At 39.0% G+C, this 19,466-nt stretch overlaps 1 protein-coding gene across 2 annotated transcripts in view; it reads left to right on the forward strand.

The window, feature by feature from the left end:
• Ubc6 (ubiquitin conjugating enzyme 6) overlaps positions 1-19,466 on the forward strand; it is a 100,332-nt gene that overhangs the window by 7,718 nt on the left and 73,148 nt on the right. The window lies entirely within an intron of this gene.

Raw genomic sequence — 19,466 nt, forward strand, 5'->3', positions numbered from 1 at the left:
GCCCACTGCTACACTGGGGCAAAATGCTGGTAATGTCACAATTGAAAAAGCCTAAGGTGTTTAAATGTTTTTACTATTTGCAGTCAATGAAATTAAAGTTTGGTTTCCTTCTATCAACCTTATTTTTTGATACATTTATATTATTTCTTGAATTAGATAATATTGAGAACGTGCGAAGTAAAAGCAAAACTCAGTCTAAAATGTAGACCTAAATGCAGTTTATAAAATCCAACCTTCTATTAAATTATTTTGGCATTATTATACCTACACATCACCGAGCGATTTGGCTGTGTGGTTAGGGTTGCGCAGCTGTGAGCTTGCATTCGGGAGATAGTGGGTTTGAACCCTACTGTCGGCAGCCCTGAAGATGGCTTTCCTTGGTTTCCCCATTTTCACACCAGGCAAATCTCGGGGCTGTACCTTAATTAAGGCTATGGTTGTTTCTTTCCCTCTCCTAGCCCTTTCGTATCCCATTGTCGCCATAGGACCTATATGTCTCAGTGCGACGTAAAGTTAAAAAAGATACCTACATATTAAATTATACTATTGCTAGTAGACAGTATTTAGGTGTAACAAACAATGCAATTTAATTCCTTGAAGGTTAGTGCCAGAGGTGCCAAGAAAAACCCACAAAAGCTGCACTCTATTTATGATCATCTGGAGGGGTGGTGGGAAAGCCTTATTTTTATTTTTGTACATTTGTTGTCTTCGTATTTTTGTTCATGCACAATATTTATGATTTGTTGGGTATATGGGCGAGTAAATCAATCGTGCATTGACCACTTTTTTCACATTTTACACAGTCTTCTCCTAAAATTACATAGACCTAACTAATCAACAAATTAATCTAAAAAGCCACCTAATCGATTAGGTGGCTTTTTAGATTAATTTGTTGATTATACTCATCGATACGGCCATGAAGTGGACAGCTTGCAATAGACCTAACTTACGAGATATGAAACTATTACAGGTGTTAATGATCTCACCTGTTATATTAATACGACATTTGTGAATATTTCTTAACTGCAAGGCACAACCGTATTGTGCTTGCATTGTGTGGGTCGGATGGAGGAAACTGTTCACCTCTTTGCATGACGTCATTGGAGCTACAGTACGGCCTGTACATCACAAAAGCAGTTGTTTTACACAATGAGTGGTACAAACTGTACAAGTTTTGTATGGCTCGTGAAATAGTGTCTTTGTACATATCTTGTGATGGTAGCCTTTTTAGTACATGATATAGTTTTTGGTTGGGACCTGTCCAAGAGAGTCATAGCACTGCCATCAATATAGCCAGTGATCAGACCTTGGTAAATGCATGTAGAATTTTTGAAATGGAAAGTTGCATCCTCATGGTTTGGATTCCACTTCAGAAAAGTGTAGGTCCTGTTGCTTTAAACACTGTATCATCAGTCTTGTAACAAGCTTGCTTGCTTTAATTACATTGCAAGTATAATTTACTTTACTTCATTTCAAACTATGTACATTATTGGAATCATGACAGTAATGACTGTGCATTATCCTCCAGCAGTTGTAAATGAAGAAGAGAAAGAACTGTTGTGTTTACCTTTCACAGCAAGAAACTTCTGGGTATCTGTTCTTGCTGCACATTGGCAAAACACTTTAAAAGCTTTCTTCAGCTTATTGTTTCTAGGTTACTGGAACCACCCAAGCTTATTTTTGGTTTTGGCCAGGGGTTTAAGACTAGATGCCCTTCCTGATGCCAGGTGATTTTTGAGATGAAAATCTCAACCCAGAATTGACTGGTATTAGAACCTCAGTCTTCTAAGCAGCGAAGCCATTGAGCTAATCACACCCCTCCTTGACACAACACTATAAACTGAAGCAAATTTTTCCAGTTGGACATTTCTATTTGAATGGTATGCATCATAAACTAAATAATTTAAACTTCTGCTCGTACTTCCAAGCATATATTGTTAAATTTCTTGGAGACTCACCAAAATCTGGTGTGCCTCTCAAGAAAGGATCAGGGAAACAGTATTTAGAACCTAAAAATATCGTTAGTCTACAGTTAAGTTAGTCTCTGAAATTCGAGTGTTTTTTTAAAAAGGATATTTGTAACATGTTGAAATCAAATTTAAAGCCAGAACATTGATATCATATTACCATTTATTTGTTCATAGCATTTTTATGATACAACATTTTGATAATGTTGTTGGGTCATCAGTCCATAGACTGGTTTGATGCATCTCTTTGTGCCACCCTATTCTATACTAACCTTTTCATTTCTGTGTAACTGTTACATTCTACATCTGCTCTAATCTGCTTGTCATATTCATACCTTGGTCTATCTGTACCGTTTTTACCACCTACACTTCCCTCAAAAACTAACTGAATAAGACCTGGATGTCTTAAGATGTGTCCTATCATTCTGTCCCTTTTTCTCATCAAACTTAGCCAAATTGATCTCTCACCAATTAGATTCAGTATCCCTTCATTTGTAATTCGATCTATCCACCTCACTTTCAGCATTCTGTTAACATCACATTTCAAAAGCTTCTATTCTCTTTCTTTCTGAGTTAGTTATTGTACGTTTTACTTACATACATTGCCACGCTCCAGATAAAAATCTTCAAAAACGTCTAATTCCTATGTCAGTGTTCCAGGTGAGCAAATTTCTTTTCTTAAGAAAGGCCTTCCTTGCTAGTCTGCATTTGATGTCCTCCTTACTTCTGCCATTGTTAGTTATTTTACTACCCAAGTAACAATATTCATCTACTTCCTTTAAGACTTCATTTCCTAATCTAATATTACCTGCATCACCTGATTTTGTTCAACTGCACTCCATTACTTTTGTTTTGGACTAATTTATTTTCATCTTGTACTTCTTATCCAAGACTCCGTCCATACCATTCAGGAATTTCTCTAGATCTTCTGCAGTATCAGATAAAACAACGATATCATCGGCAAATTTCAGGATTTTGATTTCCTCTCCTTGGATTGTGATTCCGTTTCCAGATTCCTCTTCGATTTCCTTTCGGGCCTGTTCTGTATAAACATTGAAAAGGAACGGGTACAAACTGCAGTCTTGCCTCACTCCCTTCTGGATTGCTGCTGCTTTTTCAAAGCCCTCGATTCTTATTCCTGCAGACTGATTCTTATACAGATTGTAGATCAGTCTTCGTTCTCTGTATCTGATCCCTGTTGTGATCCTAAGGACTGGACAGGCTGAGGACTCGATTCAGAAATTTTCGGGAGCTTACTCTAGGCAATGACAAGACTAATTTTTCCATGCACACACAGCTCCCTTCACCTGTATTATTTAAAACTCAACACATAACACAAATACACAAATTCTACAAAAGACTTGATCTTTTTACAAATTATGTACAACTTTAGGTTTGAGGTAGACTCTTCCAAGTCCTTGTCTCCCCAGTTTCTCTCTACACTCTTTACTTCAGAAATGCTAAGCTTTGGGGAACTTGGTGAATACTTAGCTCGTTTTTGAGGGCTTCTTTCTTCTCCTGCTTCCGTTTTCTGTCTTGATTCTTCTCTCTGAGATGCCGTAATCGCCTTGGGCGACACAATGGCTCGTTGAATGGGAAGTGCAAATCCAGAACTCAAACTCTGCACTTCCAAACTCTGTCGTCAGTCAGCTTGACCAATCTCCCTTTACTACTGACTGCAATTTTAAGTTGTGAGGAAAGGCACACTAACATTACTCGGCCTTTCTAGCAATTGGATCGATGATCATTTCCAGTCTCTAGGTTCACAGCTACGACAAGTAACTTATTCGTTGCGGCTCTAAGTCTTTCTGTGGCAACCTGCTACCTATGTCTTACACAGTAGTCCCTCATGGCCACGTGCAGCCTTCACAATATCTGGACTGCTTCTCTCAGTAGGACCCGGCCACATACGACTTGCTCTCTGGCTCACTTGCACACGTGTCTCCCACAGATTCTGCACTGATTCTCCCCTTAGTCTCTCAAAACCTCCGCCTATATTCTTAGTTTGAGCTTTCCAGAACATCACGCCCTACTCTCCCAGAGAACTGTTGTGTCTCAGTCTGATTGGCTCAGGTGTTCCTCCCACTAACTAATGAGGAGTGTCATAGAACTCACTCGAACAAGGTATTTTTCTAATACGTCAAAATCACTGCGCTGGTCTACGTGACATTTTCTTCCACTGGCTTCTTGAAATACCCTTAAGGCTCCTATTGCACTTCTGTTTTTACACTGATGCTGTGCTGTCAGCTATTTCACAATATTACACATGCACTGGCTTTGCTTTCCACCAAACTTTGTTTTATGTTAAACTGGTATGAGATGCCTTGAATATTTTGAATTTTCTCTCATATAAAATTATCACTCAAACATTCGAAGCACTGTAACCTCTTGCCACTGTTGTACATTCACTTAAGCTCTCGACCAATACTCCCAACCTCTATTCTAGGAGGTCGTGACGTCCCGATCACCTTTAGAATCTCAAATAGCTTGGTCCAGTCAGTGTTATCGAATGCCTTTTCTAGATCTACGAATGCCATGTACGTGGGCTTGTCTTGTCCTTAATTCAATCCTCTAAGATCAGACGTAGTCAGGATTGCTTCAAGTGTTCCTACTTTCCTCTGAAGCCAAATTGGTCTTCTCCCAACTCAGTTTCAGCTTGTGTTTCCACTCTTCTGTAAAGAATACGTGTTAAAATTTTGCAGGCATGAGATACTAAACTACCGGTAATGGTGCAGTAGTTCTCACAATTGTCAGCACCGGCTTTCTTGGGAATAGGCAGGCCTATAACAACATTCTGCTGAAAATTGGTTGGTACTTCAGGAATAATCTCGCCATGCTGGTTTCTCCTAAGGCAGTCAGTAATTGTGAGGGAATGTCATCAATTCCAGCTGCCTTGTTCCTATTTAGGTCTCACAAAGTTCTGTCAAATTCTGACCTCAAAATTGGCTGTTTCATTTCATCATCATCATCATCATCATCATCAACGGTTTCTTCTAGTTCCTGAACCATATCATCTTCGTCTTTACCTTGATACGACTGTTGGATATGTTCCTGCCATCTTTCTGCGTTTTCTTCTTTCTCTAGAAGTGGTTTTCCATCTGAGCTCTTAATATTGATACACCTAGTTTTCCTTTCTCCAAAGGTTTCTTTGATTTTCCTGTATGCAGCATTTACCTTTCCTAGGACCATACAACCTTCAACATCCTTGCACTTTTCCTTCAGCCATTCTTCGTTAGCTACCCTGCACTTTATATCTACTTCATTCTTTAATCACCTGTATTCTTTTCTGCCCTCTTCATTTTTTGCATTCTTGTATTTTTGTTGTTCATCAGTCAGGTCTGGTATCTCCTGAGTGAACCATTGAGTTTAGGTATCTTTCCTTTCTTCCTAACATTTTTTCAGCAGCCCTTCTGACCTCATTCTTCACAACTGTCCATTCTTCCTATATTGAGTTTCCTTCAGCCTTTTCATTTAGTCCTTGTGCAACATGTTTTTTTAAACAATCCCTCACGCTCTTTTCTTTCAACCTGTCTAGACTCCATCTCACCGGGCGAGTTGGCCAAGAGGTTAGGGGTGCGCAGCTGTGAGCTTGCATCTGGGAAATAGTGGTTTCGAATCCCACTGTTGGCAGCCCTGAAGATGGTTTTCTGTGGTTTCCCATTTTCACATCAGGCAAATGCTGGGGCTTTACCTTAATTAAGGGCACGGCTGCTTCCTTTCCACTCCTAGGCCTTTCCTATCTCATCGTTGCCATAAGATCTGTGTGGTGCGACGTAAAGCAAATAATAAAAATCCATCTCCTTGCATTCCTTCATTTCTACAACTTCAGTTGGCATTTCATGACCAACAAGTTGTGGTCAGAGTCCATGTGTGCTCCTGGGAAGGTTTTGCAATCCGACACTTGGTTTCTGAATCCCCCTGCCTAATCATAATGTAGTCTATTTGACACCTTCCAATGTCTGCAGATCTCATTGACGTATACAGCCCATAGTGTCCACATTCTGGAAAGTCAGGAAAATAGACAAAAAATCTGGAAAGTCGATGATGGATTTGAGAGGATATTTTTAGGCTCTAGTCTGTTGTAACGCAGGCTATTGTAGCATTTCTTTTTCAGGTATTTTTTCACAAGAAATGCGTAACAATTCTACAACTTTTGTGTGCACTAGTTTAATTTCTTTCAACCATTTTCATGTTATTCTTTTTTATTTCAGTTCTAGGATGCTTTCTTGAAACTCATGACAGTGGCTAATAAGGTATCCCACTGTCGGCAGCCCTGAAGATGGTTTTCCGTGGTTTCCCATTTTCACAGCAGGCAAATGCTGGGGCTGTACCTTAATTAAGGCCACGGCCGCTTCCTTCCAACTCCTAGGTCTTTCCTATCCCATCGTCGCTATAAAACCTATCTGTGTCGGTGCAACGTAAAGCCACTAGCAAAAAAAATTGGTGATTAAATCCACACGAAATAATATTAGATTGCTGTGGTAAAATGTTTTTTTCATATTTGAATTACTCTATTAATAAGTTAGTTGTACTTTGTTTCTTGGATATGATAAGATAAAGGTATATGTTAGGCCTACATGTTACCTTTAAACAATGTCCATCAGTGTAATTGTTTTTCCATAAATAAATGAAAAAAAGGAAGGGGAGGGAGAATTAGGTGAACTATGGGATTAGTAGAGGCTGGAATTTCCTTTTTTGTTCCTTGTAAAACATGCCGTTCGGCGAATTAACTTGTTGGTCAGTTTTTGTGAGTCAGGGAAATTTTTCTTAGTATGTCAGGGAAACTTGAGAGAACATTATGACAGCCGTCATTCGTGGTGTTTGAACCAAGTATTAGCAAGGACTAAATTATGATCAGTGCAGAATTCAACCAGCCGTCTTCCTCTTTCATTCCTTTGTCCCAGTCCATATTCTCCTAATGTATTACCTTCTCTTCCTTGGCCTACCACTGCATTCCGGTCTCCCATCACAATTAGATTCTCGTAGCCTTTTACATATTGTATTAAATCTTCTATCTCTTCATATATTCTTTCGATTTCTTCATCATCCGCTGAACTTGTAGGCATATAGGCCTACATTATTGTGGTAGGCATTGATTTGGTGTCTGTCTTTATAACAATAATCCTTTCACTAGGTTGGTCATAGTAGCTTACTCGTTGCCCTATTTTATTATTAAACCTACTCGTGCATTTCCCTGTTTGATTATGTGTTGATAATTCTGTAGTCGCCTGACCAAGAATCCTGTTCTTCCTGCCAACGTACTTTACTTAAACCAACTACATCTACTGTAACTATAGTCCATCCATCTCCCTTTTCAGATTCTCTAACCTACCACGAGGATTCAAACTTCTAACATTCTACGTTCCGACTCGCAGAATGTCAGTATCCATCTTCCTGATGATTGCCCCCTCTTGTGTAGTCCCCATGCGAAGATCCAAATGGGGGACTATTTTACCTCCGGAATATTTTACCCAGCAGGAAGCCATCATCAGTACATCATTCGTACAGAGAGAGCTGTATGTCCTCGGGAGTTAGTTACGGCTATAGTCTCCCGTTGCTTTCGGCCGTGTAGCAGTATCAACACAGTTAAGCTACGCTGAGTATTATTACAAGGCCATATCAGTCCATTTGCATTTAAAACTGCAGTACTTTTAACATTTTCCGTTTATGTTGACATGATATAAAAATGATAAATGATATACCAAATCCTACAAAAATGATAAATTTTAAGGTGTTAATAATAAAAACCCAGGACATTGGACGTTACTTATCTGAAAGGGGGTACGGTACATGTGGATCAGGTAAATAGAGCAAGATCACACACAGCCGTACCATTTTCTTTTTTTGTGAGAGATAGAAATGTAGGTCATGTATTATCGGCACACTTTATCTTGGTGCATTTGTGTACGGGAGTAAGGAGGGAGCTGTCCCGGTTCCGGTAGTGCTGCCAACTGAATGAAAATGAAATCTGAATTGAATCGAGAATATGATCGATCGATATGAAGTTTCTAAACCGTTATTATCTTAAGCTAATAACTGTGTCACATACACATTATATAACATTTCTCGATGCGAATCTTGTTCCTAGCATGAATTCTATAGTTTTGCTTTGCTGTGTAATCAACAACAGTATTAGTACGTAAAGTGTACGCCAGATGCCACACAATGATGCTTAGCGATACATAGTTTGTGTTTCAAAGGTTGCCAGTACGAATCTCGAAGATTGCCGAGGTCGAGCGATTCAGCACTAGGGTGTAAATGCACCAAGATAAAGTGTGCCATGATACTTTGTGTGATGTCATAAATCTTATCAAGCACTTAACGTACACCATCTGGTTCCTCTTATACTTCATTAGTCTCTGCTTTGTCTGGAAATGAACTGAACTAGAAGCTTAATATGGAAGTAGAATGTTGTGAGTTTATATTTCAGTAAGAAACTGTTCATGTTGCATTGATGATGAGCTTAATTGAGGTTTCTTTGATTTGTGCTAAGTAAACCGGAAACACCTTCTCCAACCATAATAACTTCTTGTCTTCCATGCCGAAGTGCATTTTAATTCTATTTTGATGAATATTAGGACTGCATACTCATATCATGAATATCAAACCACTTTTTTATTTCTTTCAAGAACGTTAGTTGCGTTACAATTAATCAGGAAGGCTTGTGTTTTAAAATGTGTAGAATTGTCCTTCAAACATTCCAAAGCGGTTATGACATCAGATTATAAACCTGCTTTCACCTTTTCACACTCTTTTCGAGTTGGGTGTTTCCGAGTTAAAAATGGAACAGGTTTAATCATTTCTCTGGATTACATTTCATACAAATTGTTGACATATAATCCAGTTATTTTCACATCCATCTGTCATTTTGTTTTCTAGCAGCATGCTTCAGACATTTTTCGGGATATGAGATTGGTTGAAAGCCAGAAACAAAACTCTGCTTTGGTCTTCTGGATGACATGTTTGGGGTTTCATTTCCTCTCTGTTGTATAATAGTCTCATCATATTTGTGTTTCTCTTATGATTACACTAGCCTGCAAAATAATATTTTTTTTTCCTTCGGTAAAAGATTTAATAGGTGATCTTACCTAACTTAGGTGTGACGAGTTCAAATCTGCTTTATTTTTTCCGTGTCACATAAGGATTTTTCACAGTAGCCTCATCTTTAATGTCATGTCATCTTTAATGTTGTGATTATGATCACATTTCACTAAATTTTGTCACCCCTTAAATATCTGGAAAAAAAAAAAAAGTATTTAATAGGTGACCGTAAATGACTTGACAGCAAAATAAACATTTTTCTGAGGTCTGAGATGTCATTTAAACACACTGAATTCAGTGTCTGAGTCCAGTTTTTGTGCAATATACAAAACTAATGTGATAAAAGTTAGTTTTAACGTAATAAACTGCTCTGTAAAATAGAAGAAAAACCTTGTACGACATAAAACAGACTACCTACATACCTTTTCAAAGCACTACTTGAAGAGAAGCTCTCTTTCTTTTCCTGGAAGGAGGATTGTGTTTACTGACGTTTGTAGCTGTGTTGCGTTCCACTTCAAGCACCAGCAGTGGTCAGTCAACATCACTACATTCCATCGTCACTGGTATCTTCTTTCCATTTGCAAGCCAAGAGTTTGAAATCATTTCAACATTTTTTTCACAATTAATTGTCTTGCAGTTTAGGCCTTTTAAGTTTCCCAAAAATTTATAGATTACTTCTCTGAAAGCACACCATGCCTGTCGTTCAGCATCATTCGTAGTGCCAAAAAAAATGCAGTATCCTACATAAGGAGCCTAATCTGTGGTCCATTGATTACTCCTTTTATGAACCCAAGTTTGATATGCAAAGGGGGAAAGTTTACTTTTATTTTTAGTATCAACCAGTCTAGCATGAATTACATTTTTACTATCCCAGAGACACCAAAAGCAAGGAAAAATTATGTAATCTGCTTATTGGCGTAGCAAGATAGTAGTTACCTTTAGGTAATAGCCACTGATGTTCCTAGTAGTTAATTTTTTTCTAGAATTAACTGAAAATTTTCATAATTTTCTGTAAGAAAAAGAGAATATCCAACGGGATATGTAGTATGTTATGTAGTAACCCTACTTTCAGGCATCTCTTTGACGGATCGATAAATAAATGCCAGTCATGTCACAGTAATAAACTATCTGTTTTTCCATTTTGAAAAACTAAAGGAATTTTTCCTCTCAGTTCCTGCACCAACTAAAGACCATTCCTGGTCAATCTTGATCCCGCAATCTCACTCATTCACGTGGGAAAACCTAAGTCCTGCACGAAATCGTTCAGCTCTGCCCGAGTAAAAAGCTGTGGTCTGTCTTCTGAAGTGAGTGGGGAGAAATCAAAGGCTAGGAAAACAAGAGATAGGGAATCTGCGCCACCTGGGTGACTGCTCTAAATGCAGATCAGTAGTGATTGATTGATTGATTGATTGATTGATTGATTGATTGATTGATTGATTGATCCTCATCCACTTCATAACGTTCTGCAGACTCAGATGAACTCGATTGCTCCACATCCTCTAGTTGCTTTGGTGGCACTTGTACAGGAACATCTGGACTCTGTGGCACAGGCCTAATAGCTGATTCTAAACCTTCGGGATGTTTTATTTTTTATTTATTAACTTTATTTTACCCTGATACATTGCACAGACAGGGTAACAATCATGATGATTTTTTGGTTCACGCCAACACTAAGGAACACTAAAAAACTAGCGAATGTTACACTCTGACAAGAACGAGAAAAGAAAGCCAACTGAAGACTATGGTTGTACTATGCTAAGATACATTTATGTATGGGCTGTGTATATTCTTTTTCCAGATATTATTGTGAACTGACATGTTTTGGCACACTCTTCTTCAATGCTATCAGTATTGACAGATTTATTACTTCCCTTTGCCGTGTTGGTCTTGTGCTGTCAAATCACCCAACCCTCCAAGAATTTTAAACACATGGCAGGCCGAAGATAAAGAACTGAGGGGGAAATGGGTGTTTTGTTTCACGAAAATATTCTCTGCGTAGCTGCGCTTTTTTCTATTTGTTATTACGTAATACGCTATAAAGTTTCCAAAGCATTCAATAAATCAAATATGAGGGTTGATCAAATATAAACGCGAATTCTTTTTAAAAATTTATTGCATCAACCAAAAAAAAGTACACATATAGAGATCACTGTTCTGCATAGTGTCCTGCCTTTGGTTCATATTTTCTTCATCGGATTGGTAAGTTTTTGATGCCGTCCTGATAGAAAGAAGAGGGATGTGTATGGAGCCAGTTGCACACAAACTCTCCTACATTTGCATCATCATTAAACTGCTGACCTCCTAGGTCTTGTTTGAGTGATCCAAACAAAGGGTAGTCGCAGGGTGATAAATCTGGACTGTACGGAGGATTTTCCAGAGGTGTTCAATGAATTTCTTCCAGTTTTTCCCGCATTGAAGCGGCAGTATGCGGCCTTGCATTGTCACGGAGAAGAATGACATTTCGGATTGGTTGCGGGTGTCGCTTGTTGCGATACTCAGCTTTTGCTTCATCCAAAAAGGTGGCAGTAATAGGCTGCATTAATTGTCTTTTGTTCTTGAAGAAAGTCCACTAGCAAAACACCCGCTGTGTTCTGGAAAACGGTTTCAAGCACCTTTTACAGCAGATGGGCGTATTTTGGCCTTGACTGGATCTGCTTCGTCTCTTCGCCGCCACTCCATGCTTGCTTGCTTTGAGTCTGGGGTGTAATGATGCACCCGAGTTTCATCACAAGGCACAATACAGCATATTAAATCCTCTCTTTCCTCGTCATAGCGACGCAGGAGTCTCTGACAAACTTCCTGGCATAAAGTTTTTTGTTCCTGGTTGAGGAGATGAGGAACCCACCTGGCAGACAATCTTCTGAAATGGAGTTCATCTTGGATGATGGTTTGAACACTTCTGTAACTTATTCCTATGGCTAAAACAATTTGTAAAACTTTTATTTGGCTATCTTCACCAATAATGCCATGAATGGCAACAATGTCTGCAGTGATGCTTGTCCCTGGTCTCTTTTCATGAGGTTCATTTTCCACAGCTTCTCTTCCTGCCACAAATTATTTAGTCCACTCATACACTTGAGTCTGCAAAAGTGTTTCTTCCCCAAACTGTGCGCATAGTCACCTCAAAATTTCAGAAGGTTTGATGCTCTTTATTACAATAAATTTGATAATGATGCATTGCACAACAGATGTGTGCACCTCTTGCTCACTCATGGCGTACTGAAGCAGCCCAGCTCTCCACCATCGCGTGCGCAAACCCCTTCTCCACACACCTCTACCAACATTCTGGCAAAGCCCCGCCTCAGAATTATTACTAACAGCAGCGATGCATTCAAATTCCCATTTATATTTGATCCGCCTTTGTACAATATAACATTGAGGTTGTATTTTATTTTCGCCTAGGGGTGGAGATTAGCAAGAGGGTGCAACAGGGCAATGCATTCTGCCAGAGTGTAAGAAACAATGTTTGGAATAAGGAAGTACCTATGCGGCTGAGACCTGGACAGTGACAAGTAGGTAGAAGAGTAGAATTCAAGCCAGTGAAATGAAATACCTAAGTACGATAAGAAAAACAGATTGAGAAATGAAGATTTGAGAAAGGAGGTCGGTATATAAAACCTAAATGATAGAATTGATAGGAGTAAACTAAAATGGTTTTGGACATGTGAAGAAGATGGAGGAGGAAAGAATACCAAAACAGGTGATTCAGATGAAGTTTGAAAGAAAGAAAGAAAGCAAGAGGGAAACCTAGAACAAGGTGGATCGATGCAATAAAGAGGAGTGCAAGAAGAAGAAGAAGAAACCTGGACTGGGACAAAATGATGGAAGAGGAAGGTGGAGAAGTGCCATAAACGCCCCGACCCGGCAGGAGCTGGATAAGGGGAAGGGAGGAGGATGATCTGTACTTAAAACGTTATTTGAAGACCACGTATTTCAAGATACAAGAACAAGAGGGTAATTTCCAAGAGTAATCGAGAGGATGGGAAAAGGTGTGGGCAGGGCCACGAAAGCAGGAACCTCTTAGGAACAGATAATTTTAACACTAGAGGCTAAGTGTTGCACAAATATGAAGACCGATTAATGAAATACGTGAATAAAGTATAGATAATTGTGCATTTCCACAGTCCAACTCAAAGCTCTTGTTAAAAGGAACTTCATCAAATGGAGTTTCCATCACTCATAAATAGAAAGGAACCTTGTCCAAAAATATTCGACTTGCAATTGGGTGCCATGGTTCTGTAGGTGAGGTATAAATGATCCTCTCCTTAACTCGCACATAATAATAATAATAATCGCATGGCCTCAGCTACCGTGTTCACACATTTCAATTTGACACCATGTGACTGTTTCGGCGTTCTGTATTACTCTAGGCCTACTAGATAGCAGACCAAGTAAACCGAAACTCTCGTGGGCATTTATGGCTGATTGCCAGTTGCCTAATGACAATAAAAATTATTCTGTTCTATTCTATTCATACATCAAGGCTGTTTATATCCACAAGTCCACAAACATGCTGCATACTACAGCATGGTTCATCATGCATTCAATATCCCAATGTCAAAAAAGATCTTATACATGAATTAAACACCATTAGAAACGTAGCCAAGGCCAACGGATATAATAAACATTTCATTGAAGGAATAATAAATAGTCAGACATCAACTTTCCACTAAAGAAGAAAAAACTGACAAAACCTTATATTCCACTTTCACTTTTAATAATCCACAGATACACCAGATTTCCAACATTAAAAAAAAAAGAAAAAAATGATATAAAAATTAACCTAAATAAATAAATCATTACTGAATTAAAGCCACTATGTTTATTTCATGAAGCCGAGATTTCAGCCAAATTGCATTGGCCTTCATCAGGGCAAGTTAAATTATGCTTCCGACAGTGAGCAAAGAATTTCAGAAAAACGTGGAAGTCATGGCCGTACTATCCATGGCCTACCCTACTAATAAGACTCGAGGATCGTCGTGCTGTAATTTATTGCCCTCTGTCGACGGTTTCATGAGCGTGTCCATGGTGGTGTTATGCATGTATTTCTGCAGTACCGGTCTCCATGTATTTGATAACTTGAAGCAGTCTTCCCTGTTGATGTTATTTGGGCGCAGCTCTATCTCTATGGCTTCTCTTACCAGTTGAGCATAGAAGTCTTTTACAGGCGCGATGACCTTCGCCTGGTCAAATAGGATTTCATGGTCTGTACTGTAGAAATGTTCTGCTATGGCAGACTGGCTTATGGCATTCTCCTTGCAGGATGAAAGAGCGACATTCTTTACTGATCTAATGTGTTCTTTCACCCTGGTGCTGACAAGCCTTTTCGTCATGCCAATATATGAGCAACCACAACCACATGGAACTTCATACTTCTTTTAAAACAGACAATAATAATGCATCAACTTTACACAACACAAACTGAATTAGTAATAATAATAATAAAAAATTCTATAGATCATGTGTTTATATGCTTAAATGTAGTAGCTATCCGTCCATCTATATCGGCCAAACAGGTAGAAACTTTGACACGAGGTACTTAGAACATGTAAATTCATGTAAATATAATAGATTTTCAATAAAAAATAATTAAGTACTCTAAACCCCCTTCTTTCCCTCCAGCAATCACCCACCATTCCACCTTAGGCATTATTTATTTTGTATATTTTTATTTTTTATATATTTTTACATTTTTAAATATTTTTTTTCCTCCATATTTGTTTCCACCATGTTGGAAACAAATGAACATCTCAACTCTTTCCCATCAACATAATTGTGTTCACACTTGTTTCAGCTGAGCTGAGTTCTAGAAGATTCCTCTAGTGCTGATATTTTAGTGTTTCACCTAGACCTCTGTGAGTTGCAGTCTTCCAATTAGGGGAATGTTGAGAGCTTGCACAGAACATGTGATTGTGATGAGTGTTTTAAAATCTTTACTTGTCTTGAATTTCATGTTTGCTTCATATATATATGTTTTTTCTTTTTATTCATGGCTTGCCTTTACTTTGATTTTGACTAATGATGGTCTCTGGTAAGACCGAAACTAGTTTCAACAAATATATGTAACTTTTTTAAGTTACAACAGACAGTATTGAATAAGTGGAAACCTTTAGCTTTTGTTTTACACTGCACAAAGATGCAGCGATGAGAGTTTGTAAGGTAAGCTGCAATTGTTTCCCCAGAGCTGTTGAAAAATACAAAGTATGAAGTGTGAAGATGAAGGACTGGAGACAGAGAGTGAAGACAATGACTGATGAGGATAAAGTAGTCAGGAACCGACAGGAGGTGCCTTCTTAATAGAGATGACAATCATCCAAAGACTGGTTATAGAAGTTATGATGCAAGACTAAAACAAAAATATAAACTATCCAAGAGACTGTTTCAAGGAAATAAATATGATGTGTAGTATAAAATAGGGCTAACAAGGACAGTGGGGAGGGGGTGAAGGAGAATGGACCGGTCCAAGAATGTGTTGAACTATATAATGATTTACAATTGATTACAATAAATTTTACAATTCAGAAGGGATAATTATGTGGTATAGGAAAAAAAAGTATAAATATATCCCATCACAATGAGTGTATAACTCTCAATGGAAAAGTCCACCTTAACTCGGTGTGGGTGGAGGGTTAGATATGAAATGAGCTAGACACTGACCCGATATTTACTCACCTGAGAGGCAACAAAATTATCCTTATCTGTGACAAATGAGCACGCTTAATTTCAGAAGGGTTAGAAATTTCTTGAAGTAGAACATTAAATTGGAGATGGAAATGTATTAAATAAGGGCCTATCCGGCGAGAACTAAGTTTTGCCAAAATCAGATTTTAAGCTGAACGGATGCTCTTTTAAGCCCGGTACCCATTTTCTGGAAAAGCACAGGGAAATAAAAATGCAGAAAATTGACAGGGAAATTATTTCTCACATCAAAATTAAGCTTTTGATCCAAGACTGGACCTGAATGGAATGATCGAATGAGATTGATTGTAGACTCTATGCTAGTCATATGCAGCGGGTAGTACTTTGAGAGAATAATAGACACAGATAGATTGAGGTGGTAGTGAAGGAAAGTTTATGAAAAAGGTAGACATACTTGCGTCAACTGCTTAAAGGTGACAGTACTCGAGGCATGTGATGTATGTAGTATTGCGTTAGTTCAAGTGTGGTGTGGCTTACAATCCACTGTTAATGATAATGTAATTCCTGGCCTTTACTTTGATAGTAAAACTAAATGTTCATAGATAATAACTTTTCCCTGTTAATTTGTAATTGCCTTGTTCTCATTAAACCATAAATTATAATAATTCACACCTCAAATAGTGTTTTGCACCACCTAGAGTTCTGAGTTTCTAGGTTGCTGATGCCACCAGGGAATGTATGGAATGCAAAATACTTGCTTTGTCAAGCATAATATGATTGATATAAAGAAAAGGCAATGACAGGCACAACACAAACCCTATTCTGTGGCAAGTGCATCCACCTATTGAACATGGGAATGTGATTCTGCGTGTCAGTATGGTGTTTATTCCACCCCATGCAGTGAAGCAGCCTTCCGGTCAGATGAGAGGTGGATTCGTTCGTCGTTGCTCTGACTGTTTCAGCATATTCCAGGCACGTTCAATGGAATTCATGTCTGGAGACACTGGAGGCCAGTCCATCTGATGGATGTGGTCCTCCCTGAGGAAGAGGTTCACAAGATTGGAGCAGTACGGACATGCATTGTCATCTTGCAGAGCAAATCAGTCGCCGACATGTTGTCATTATGGTTGAACAATGGGCCTGAGGATTCTATTCTGGTATTGTGCATCAGTCATATTGCCCTCTACGACGATGAGTGGTGTCCAATGTCCATACATAACGCCGCCCCAAAACATGATGGATTCGCCTCATTGATGGGCATATTGGATGTCATTCAGGACTCATCTGGCGTTACCTCACTCTCTCAAAACCCTCCTCCAGCAATTATCCAGCATCAGACATATTCAGCACTCATCTGTGAAGAGGATCTGCTGCCATTCTTCCAGCATCCAGTTCAAGTGCTCCCTTACCCATATGTACCTGGTGCCACGGTGTTTGGGTGTACATGCTGGTGTTTGAGTATATGTAGTCCCTAAGGAGACTATTTCTGATTGTATAGACACAGCCCTACCAGTTGCTAGCTATAAGGCATTATGCAGTTCTGTTGCGGTATCTACGGGGTTCCTGTGAGCTAGGATTTGCACATAACGGTTGTAAGCTATTATTGTTGACCACGGACGACCACAGCAAGGACACTTAATATTTTGTATTGCACGATAGCGGCTGTATGTCCTGACAAAATCACTATTCTGTATACCAACCAGGCTGGCAATTGCCCTTGCAGAGAGGCCTTGCTGACGCAATGTCACTATACGCGTATGGTCAAAAGCGTTAATGACTCGTCGATGCATGCCTGTATTCTGCACAGGACACAAATGTGCTCTTGTCATGTTGTGTCCACAGGTGACAGTAATAGCGCACCCTTCTGGACTGTTCTGAGACTGACCGAGCAAGGTGGCCGTGCGGTTAGGGTCACACAGCTGTGAGCTTGCATTTGGGAGATAGTGGGTTTAAAACTCACTGTCAGCAGCCCTGAAGATGGTTTTCCATGATTTCTCATTTTCGCACCCGACAAATGCTGTACCTCAATTAAGGGTTTCTTAGTTGCTGATGACAACTTTTCAGCGACAGATTTGTTCTGCAAGATGATGACAACGTAACGCACAGTGTTTTAAAATCTACATATGTAATTTACATAATATAAAGGTGGTAACTATTATGGACTGCCCGTAATTATTACGGATGTTGCCTTAATATTAAGATGAAATTTATTATAGGAAAGCAAAATGATCACAGAAAAGAATTCTACAAAGAATAGAATGTGTCCGTGGTGCTTGTCTCTGTGTGCACTAGTTGACCAGCATACATATTCGAATGACACTTCCATTTGCTAAAGAAACTAGGAACTTACTATTCCTGAGTTTGTGAACACTAACCCATACATTTCTGTTACGAGCGTGTTTAGAAACTGGCAAGCTCACTCATGCCAATTTCAAGAATAAGGTCTCTGATGAACACAGACGTTAGTTTGAAGAATGATTGACTGATGGGTTGCTGTGAGTAATGTAATTCATTTTTGGTGGTTGTAGTGGCTGTGAACGATGGGATTACTGATAACCCACTTCACAGATTGGCACTTTATGATAAGTTCTAGCTTGTTTGATTTATGATACGTTTATATAAAATTCTTTATGCCATTGTAAGTATTCGTGCAAAATGTTAATGATGATTCCAGAGTATGATAAACACATTCAAGCATCATTCTTACGTACCATGTCCCACTAAATTTAATGCAGAAAACGAGAATATCCCAGGGAAATTACAGGGACTTCAGATGCTGGTGGGCACCCAGTCAATATCAGATCAGAAACTTTGTACTGAGCTCAATAGCTGCAATACAAGTTTCTGTCTATGTACTACATATTTTAGTTTGTCTAAGGCAAATAAATAGTATTGATTAGGTGGAATCATTGATTTATTTCTCTCAGTTGTATGTCACATCGATACGGATTATGAGGATGATAGTTAGCAACTCGATAGCTGCAGTTGCATAAGTGCGGTCAGTATTCAGTATTTGGGAGATAATGGGTTCTAACCCTACTGTCGGCAATCCTGAAATGGTTTTCCATGGTTTCCCATTTCCACACCTTACTTAAGGTCGCAGCCATTACCTTCCCAATCCTAGCCCTTTCCCATCCTTCCATTGCCGAAAACCTTTGATGTGTTAGTACAGTGTTATATTGAAGCTACGATACTGATTGGGTGTGGTAAGGATGAGTCTCTTGTTTTGCTCCGAATCCCCCTCATACCCACTACCTACTCTTTTCAGTTTAAATGTCTGCAGTTTCCAATAAGCGTCTGCTTTGCGATTACTATCAACAAATTTAAAGGGCAGACACTTCAGGTTGCAGGCATGGACATGCACTCGAGCTGCTTCTCTCGATCAGCTCGGTGTCACCTACTTCTGGGTCAGCAGCAGATCTGCACTGTTCATTTGCGCACAATAGGTTACTATAAAAAAAGTTCACTAGGAAGTATTGGGAGGTCATTTGAGCAAGCTACTGTATAACTGGGTGTGTTATCTAGTATACAATGTTAAGTAGCTGAATCATGATACTTTTGAATGCGTCAATGGACAGATATGTGCTAGTCAAATTATGAACCATGAATATTTCTACAGAGACTGGAACAGTTGTAAGTTAGATAGTGCATTGTCCACTGAATGTAACTAGTTTTGTAAGACTACCTAGCTAAGATCATGCAACTTTCCTAGGGTGATCAATCATGCAAGAGGCCTTATGTTGTTTCGGTAGAAAACACTGCGTTTCAGTTCACTTATTCTAGCTGGTTTTGTTTAACATTTAGGAATAATTGTTGTAG

The sequence above is a fragment of the Anabrus simplex genome, chromosome 3 (assembly GCF_040414725.1).
Source record: "Anabrus simplex isolate iqAnaSimp1 chromosome 3, ASM4041472v1, whole genome shotgun sequence".
NCBI lineage: Eukaryota > Metazoa > Arthropoda > Insecta > Orthoptera > Tettigoniidae > Anabrus > Anabrus simplex.